The sequence below is a fragment of the Neophocaena asiaeorientalis genome, unplaced genomic scaffold (assembly GCF_003031525.2).
Source record: "Neophocaena asiaeorientalis asiaeorientalis breed wild unplaced genomic scaffold, Neophocaena_asiaeorientalis_V1.1 scaffold95, whole genome shotgun sequence".
Classification (NCBI taxonomy): Eukaryota; Metazoa; Chordata; class Mammalia; order Artiodactyla; family Phocoenidae; genus Neophocaena; species Neophocaena asiaeorientalis.
In genome coordinates this window covers 160,893-169,433 of record NW_020174924.1, presented here as the reverse complement: position 1 = coordinate 169,433, position 8,541 = coordinate 160,893, and positions in this window count along the sequence as shown.

Below are 8,541 nucleotides of genomic sequence, written 5' to 3'. Positions count from 1 at the left end.
TTTTAGCTACACCACACAGCATATGGGATCTCACTTCCCGGACCAGGGATGATCTCACTTCCCACACCAGGGATGGAACCCATGACCCGCTGCGATGGAAGCATGGAGTCTTAACCACTGGACCGCAGGGAAGTCCCTAGACTCTGCTTTTTTAACTGAAATAAACATTCAAAGATGATATTTGATTCTCACTGACTCACACATTTGACCCATAACTTAACCAAATCTCCGTACTTTTCATGGCAATATAGCTATTTGCATAGGTTCAGTAAGAACCTGCCCTCCTTTTACTAACATATAATGGAAAAATCAGTTATGCAACCAAGGCCTTGCCCAGATATCATTTTTGAGAATGATGCTTTTTAAATCTAATATGATGAATCAATACTTACAAAGTCTTCTCAGGAAAACATCTCAGGACCTGGCTTACTGGATTGTAGGTTTGCAGGAGATAAGGAAGATCACTTCCTGGCAGGCCAGGAACTTTAAGAAATTGTAAGAACCTTGAGAAAAAAGGGATTCACCCAAATTTATATGTACTATAGGTGAAATCTGGTGGAAAGAGTTTCTTGGGCTTGGTTTCTCCAAACTCAAGATAGCAAATGATAGAGGCTTTCAACAGTCCAATCTGAGATTCCTTAAGGAAACTTCCAGAAAGAAGTTACTCTTGTGGCCTTATCAATGAATATGGCTCTAGATTTACAAAGAAGATTTAAGGAGCCTATACGGTAAATTAACCTTGCTGCACCTGCATGAATAATCGGACCAAACAAAGAGCCTTGCCCCTTTGCTTTTTTTCTTTCTCGCCGAACTGAAAGTTTCTTATCCTATCGCTCTTCTATTCTCAGTGCCTAGCCCAGTGTCTGGCATAAAGAAGGTAACTAACATTATTTATTAGAAAAGTCAATATCAGTTTATGAAACTGTATTCGCACCTGATTCCGACTGTGAGGCAGTGAGGAGAGCTAGGGAGGCAGGGTGAGGAGTCGAACCCACCACACGTGGTTCCCTCCATCCAAACCCCAGCTTTAACTCAGGGAGAAGGACAGTCGTTAGAAATAAACTCATCAGGACTTCCTGGCTGTCCAGTGGTTAAGATGCTGCGCTTCCAATGCACGGAGCGCGGATTCGATCCATGCTGAGGGAACAAAGATCCCACATGCTGCGCAGGACAGCAAAAAAATAAAAAAAAATAACTCATAATTAGCTTAAAAATACTCTAGGAATAAATGAGCACAGATAAAAATAATAAAATAAGAAGGAGAAACGAAACAAGATGGGCAAAACTTTGATTATTGTTGGAGTTGCATGTGGTAGGCACTTGGAAACTAATCATACTCTTCTTTCTACTTCAGGGCATGTCTGAATATTATTCATAATAAAAAGTTTTTAAAAATCACCTTGAAGGGGAAGGAAAGTACAAAAAAGGAAGTCTGAGAGCTCTGTGTGGAAGGAGGTGAGGGATGAGTGAGCTCAGGTAGTTTTTCTGCTTTGTTTGGGGATTTTTGCACGTAGTGATTCAAACTACTCCCTGACTTACTTCTGCTTTCCCTAGCTGACTGTTCAGGAAGAAGATATGCAAAACATCAGAGGTTTCAGGGAAAAGTGAACTTTAGGAGGAAGTGCTCAAGAGGCTTTGTGTTAGCCCTGAGTGCTGGCAAGCCTCACCCTACACAGGAGCCTTTGGCTGAGCCAAGTCAGATCTGAGACTGGGCAGTGACCAGATATCTCCGTGAGTAGAATAGGAATGGAATGCTCTAAGGTCTGAGGGTAGGGCAGGGAAGGGGTAAGATGTAGGTGGGCTGAACCAGTGGAATCACTGCTAGAGACCACGGGAGAGACAGGACGGACGAAGGTGGGAAGCACTGTGCCCTCTATTTGTCATTTTCTACCACAGCGCTGACACTGCAGGGAATCTGGAGCAAGTGGAGTCCTGGAAGAAAGAAAGCAAGAGAAAGAACAGAGGGCTTCCCTGGTGGCTCAGTGGTTGAGAATCCGCCTGACAATGCTGGGGACATGGGTTTGAGCCCTGGTCCGGGAGGATCCCACATGCTGCGGAGCAACTGGGCCCGTGCGCCACAACTGCTGAGCCTGCTCTCTAGAGCCCGCGCACAGCAACCAAGACCCAACGCAGCCAAAAATAATAAATAAATAAATAAAATAAATAAATTTAAAAAGAAAAAAAGAGAGAAAGAACAGATGTTGCTCACTTGCATTAAACTACAAACTTTCCTTCCGATCATCTCAAGATCTCCATGGCTGCACATAGAGCCAGCCTTATTTGTGAAAACAGGATAAAAATCACCGAATGACATTCATCTTTCCCTGCCCTTTCTTTTTTTAAATGAAATGATCCCCCCAAAAGGTTGACACATTTAATTGGGTTTAAAGTCAATATCAACTTAGCTAACACAACATTGTAAATCAACTATACTCCAATCAAAATTAATTTAAAAATTAAAAAAAATAAAGTCAATATCAACTTAGTGTGATTTCCTATAATGGGACGCCTTGCCACTAGGAGATGAAAAGAAATAATAGCTAGCGTTTATAAAGTGCTGATTAAGTGCCAGGGAATTGTCTTAAGCACTTTATTTACAGTATCTCACCTAATACTGTGAGGTAACTGATACTATATTCCCATTTTACAAATGTGAAAACAAAGCATTAGGAACCTTAGTAAAATACCCAGGATCATAGAGCTAGTAAATGACAAGGGCAGCATTTGAACTTGGATCGGTCTGACTAAAAGTCTATGTTCTTGGAAGTTCTAGTATGAACAGGAAGAAGTATGGAGATAGATGGTCAGGTCAGCGAGGGATTCTTGGCAATTCCTGAGGTGCATAACGGTACTAGACACTAAGAGTGAGAAAGAAAGAACACTAGTAAAGAAATGTGTGGTGTGTGAGTGTGTGTGTCTCTTGGAGTGGAAGATGACCATTTGTAAAATGGCTGAAAGGTCATTGTAACACAACTCTTTTAGAACAAAACACCGAAGCAGTAAAATTCACAGGGAAAGGCCCAAACTTCAAATAATTGTCACTGTGTGGTATTTCAACTTGAGGCAGTCGTCAAACAAGTTTTAGTGGAACCACATTTAATTCAAGTGGCAAAAAGCCTCTGAAGTCAAAAGAAGATATACCAGTTAAACTGATGGCTTCTAGGACTTCCCTGGTGGTCCAGTGGTTAAGGGTCCAGTGGTTAAGACTCTGTGCTTCCACTGCCAGGGGCAGGGGTTCAATCCCTGGTTGGGGAACTAAGATCCTGCAAGCTGTGTGGTATAGCCAAAACCAAAAACAAACAAAAAAACCTGGTGACTTCTAATCTTTTAATTACCAAAGACAATTTTATTATTCCCAGACCTCTTGGTTCCTGATAACCTATATTTGTTAAGCTACAATGATTCTCTTGTTTAGACTGAGGTGAGATAACAAAAGCATCCAGCAAAGCCAGATGGCCACACAGGCATGGCTTCAAGTGGTGGAGTCAGCGCCATGACCCAAGCCACACTGGGTCCATCCTCAACTCACAGGTCCACGTTTGATTTTGTCTGGATTGACTCACACCAACCTATCCCCAAATAAAACCATAAGCAAGAGCTACATTGAAAAATTTGGACAGTGAAAAATAAACCTGCCCCAATATTTTCTCCCTGACTTAAGTGGGAGAGAAAACCGTGAAGAGATATTTGCTTGGTGAGCAGGGGAGGTGAGTAGCGTTGAGGTTTATTCACGCCAGGACGAGGGTGGGGAAACATTGCTCACTCAGAATTAAGGACTGAGCCAGCGTCTTGCCCCTGAGCAGTGGTGGCTTACAAGGAGGCAACTCCCGAAATTTAGAATTTCCCTTTCTAATCTCCAAGCTTCCCAAACTCCTCCTTAACATACCTTAGCATGCTTGTTGGTTTGTATTCTTTTATACTCCACCTATTCCAAGGTAGGATTAAAGGCAGGTTGTAAAACTACCTACAATAAATGACAACACAAATCAAATTTAGGTAAGAGAAAAAAGGCAAGATACACTTTGATTGATTGTATTTTAGCTGTGAGGATGCTAAAATCGCTGTACTTCCCTAAGCCTACATTTTGGTTCCCAAACTGGAATCTGTGGGTTCTTAGTGGCCACCCCCAACTCCACTAATACATTTGGAATTTCAGTGGTTTGATTTTACAAATGGTGTCAACTGAAGAAAAACACACAACTTAAAATTTGCATGTTATGTTTTATTCAGTGACCCTACTGAGGACTATAGCCCAGGAGACAGCCTCTCAGATAGCTCTGAGGAACTGTTCCCAAGACGTAAGGGAGGGGGCTTCTGTGGTGGTGCAGTGGTTGGGAATCCACCTGCCAATGCAGGGGACACGGGTTTGAGCCCTGGTCCGGGAAGATCCCACATGTTGCGAAGCAACTAAGCCCGTGTGCCACACCTACTGAGCCTGTGAGCCGCAGCTACTGAGCCCGTGTGCCACAACTACTGAAGCCTGCATGCCTAGAGCCCGTGCTCCACAACAAGAGAAGCCACTGCAGTGAGAAGCCTGCACACCACAACGAAGAGTAGCCCCCGCTCACCGCAACTAGAGAAAGCCTGCGTGCAGCAACGAAGACCCAACGCAGCCAAAAATGAATAAATTAAATAAATAAATTTTAAAAAATAAAAGAAGTAAGGGAGGAGCCAGGATATATAGGAGTGTTTGCTGAAAAAAAAATGTAGTTGGACATCAAAAGATTACTGCTAATTGCAAAAAACAGACATCTCAAGTTAATGATTTTAGTTCTTTTCTATGTATGGGAAAATACAAGAGTCTGGGGCTCACTGAAATAGTTCCTTAGATATGCATCTTAACTGTCTAGGGCCAGTATCCTGTTTTTTTCCATCTTGAATTCCCACAGGGTGTACAATCAGGGCGTACTGTCAGGGCAGCAGCATTGACTAACGGCTTGGTGGTGGGCAACGTTTCTTGTTTACTGGAATGGCAAGCGATTTTTTTGTCCACAGTGGCTACTATTTACCAACTGCTGATCTAACCAGATTTAATTCTCAGATGGCACTAAAAATTTCAAGTTTTAAGAAAAGCTTGCTAAAAAAAAAAAAGAGGAAAGTCTGCTGTTATACTTATGAATCACCACAATGTAATTTTTCCATTTGTATTAATAAAAAATAAAAAAAACCTTGCCAAAATCTTTGATAAGGATGGGATAACCAGGGTTGCCATAATGGATTGCTATCATTCAGATAAACTTAGTTTTAGTTAGCATGTTGCAGTCTTATTTAGAGTAAATTTGTGGTCTTCATTAAGATTTCTGAAATGGGGCTTCCCTGATGGTGCAGTGGTTAAGAATCTGCCTGCCAATGAGGGGGACATGGGTTCGAGTCCTGGTCCGGGAAGATCCCACATGCCATGGAGCAGCTAAGCCTATGCACCACAACTACTAAGCCTGCGCTCTAGAGCCCGCGAGCCACAACTACTGAGCCCCCGTGCCTCAACTACTGAAGCTCGAATACCTAGAGCCTGTGCTGCACAACAAGAGAAGCCACTGCAATGAGAAGCCCATGCACCACAACGAAGACCCAACACAAGCAAAAAATAAAAATAAAAAACTTTCTGAAATGTTAAAATTATCTCACAGACCTCCATGTTTACCTTCTTATACCTAGGAACATTCTTGAAAGGACAACCAACAACTCTATCCAAAAACAAACAAATAAACAAAAAAGCCTGAGCCAACAAAGTAATCACAGGTGCCCTTCAATTTGCAAATCAGATATTTTCCCTGCACAAAGAATTATCCCATGGGAGAGCAACTCAGCTAAAATTTCAGGGTAAAGGTGTTTGCTTTCTCTTCATGAAACTGTGTCTTGCGCTCTGGTCAGGTAATGACGATCATCAGGGCAACTATCAGTTCAAGAAACACAGGCTTTTTTCCCCAGGAAGCTCCTCATATACTCTGGTAAGATCAGCAGATGGGTAAGCCAGTCCTATGGGCATGATGCTCCTAAATGACAGGTTACAGACCAAGGGAGCCTGGGTTCGATCCCTGGTTGGGGAGCTAGATCCCACATGCATGCCACAACTAAAGATCCCGCGCGCCACAACTAAGACCCAGCGCAGCCTAAATAAATGAATAAATTTTTTTTTTTAATGAACTGACATGATGTCTGCAACAATTTACTTTCAAATGGCTCAGAAAAAGAAGGAAGTGTATATGTGGCTAAGAGTTAACAATTGACGAATTAAGTGTGATAAATGAAATATTGCCTGCCATATCAGTAAACGAAGGATGTCACAGTCATCAGCGATTACAGTCACAGCAGATGGTGAGCTGGTGAGCCCTGAGGGAACTCAGGAAGGGAAAGAATACCTGCCATCTAGCAGCCACTAGTAGCCCTGGTTAGCCCTGAGGAAACTCAGGACATGGAAACACAGGATACTGGCCCCAGATAGCTGAGGTGCATATCAAAGAAATGACTTAAGTGAGGCCAGACTCTTGCATCTTCCCATACACAGAAAAGCGCTAAATTCCTTAACTTGACATATCTGGTTTTTTTTTAATTAACAATAATCTTTTGACGTTCAGACTACCTGCCTTTTGTTGCAAAACTCCTATATATCCTGGCTCCCCACCCTCGCCTCCTTGAAGCAGTTCTCTCAGGGTTACTTGAGATGCTGCCTTCTGGGCTTGAAGTCCTAAAAATTCCCACCAAATAAAACATAACTCTCAACTTGTAGGTTGTGAATATATTTTTTTAGTCGACAGGTAGAAGGTATACTAGTGTTCATTGCACTATTCTTTCCACTTTTCTATAGGCTTGAAGATTTTCAAAGTATACAGTTGGGGAGAAAATGAACATTAAAAATTTCCAAAATTAACAACATGGATTTACTATATAGCACGGGGATCTATATTCAATATCTTGTAATAAACTATAATGGAAAAGAACTTTTAAAAAAAGGTATAGATATATACATATGTATACGTATAACCAAATCACTTTACTGTATACCTGAAACTAACACAATATTGTAAATCAACTATACTTTAAAAATTTTTTTCCAAAAAAATTAAAAATCCATAGTAAGTGCACCAAACTGCTAACAGTGCTTATCTTGGCTGAGGTGATATAGGGGTTCTTTTTTTTTTTCTTTATATAGTCCAGTTGTTCTACTGAACTGTATTGTTTTTGTAATCATATAATATTTTTATTTCAACTTTTAAATATGTATATGCATATATTTTTTAAAGGCCACAGTGGGGACTCTTTTTTTTGTCCCTGTGGCCTCTTTCTGCACAAAACACCCGCCAGCCTCATGGCCCCAGCAATGCAAGCCCCCTACAAACCACATTTCTCAACAAGTGCTTTCATGCATATCACTAGCCCCATATCTCCATTCCCCACAAACACTTCCCTCATGAACTACTGCCCACACAAAACATACTCCTTCTAAACTGCTCTCCCGGAACAAATGGCTTTCTTCACCACTGACTGCACTTCTGGCAAGGCTTCCGCCCATAAATCACTCCTTCCTCAAAGTTCCTGTGTAACCCTTCCACACCTATCCTTTCGGAGTTACTGCCTCAGTCCCCTGGTGAATTCCTCCGGGTGTGCTACTAAAGATTTCTCAACTGCTGAGTTTCCTGTCTGATGAAGCGGTGAATTGCTTCCAATTTGGTCTGGAATCAGTCACAGCTCCCAACTCTTCCTAATCTAGCCTCCCAACTCCTCACCTCTTACCTTCTTCAAGAAGAAGTGGACATGCATAAACATATAATTATTGCAACATGAATGTATAGTGTAACATCTAATCTTCCTTCCATATAACTTAAGTGTTGGGGAACTGTACCTTTGCGAATCAGGCTTTTGCAAACAAGTCTTGATGTTTCAAGCTACTTGATTTTTAGTGTTGGGGAAGAGTATCATCGTTATTCAGGCTTTTCCAAACAAGTCTTAATGTTTCAAGCTACTTGATTTGCATAGAATTTTAGAGGTTGTAAGGTCAAAGATTTCTCTCTATGGCTTTGCCAAATATTCATCTAGCCCCTGTTTCCACACTTGAAGAACTTAACAATTTCTTTTTTGTGGAGCTCTTCACAAATGAGTGGAACCTCTCTTCCGGTCTAATCTTAACTCACCAAAATTGCACAAAATAATTTTGATTCTTCTTTTACATCAACAATCCTTTAAAACGACAGAAGACAGTTCCTCACTACTCCATTTCATCTCCAATTTGCCACCAAGCATAACTCCATCGGACCTTCATTTTCAGCCCAAACATGTGATGTGTTTCCACACAGTACCCACCCACATCACTCTCTGTAGATTCAAAGATTTGGAGACAAAAGTTGTGAATATGAGTCTTAGCTTAGTCATTCCTTTGCTGTGTGATGGTGGAAAAGTCAGGTGACCTTTCTCTAAGCCTCTCTTTTTTCATCTGAGAAATGAAAATGAGAATAATATTAATGATACTCAATAGTCTCCATAAATATCAAAACTAAAAAGGACAAAGAATGTAAAATCTTTTGTAGATTGTAAAGCACTTTGTAC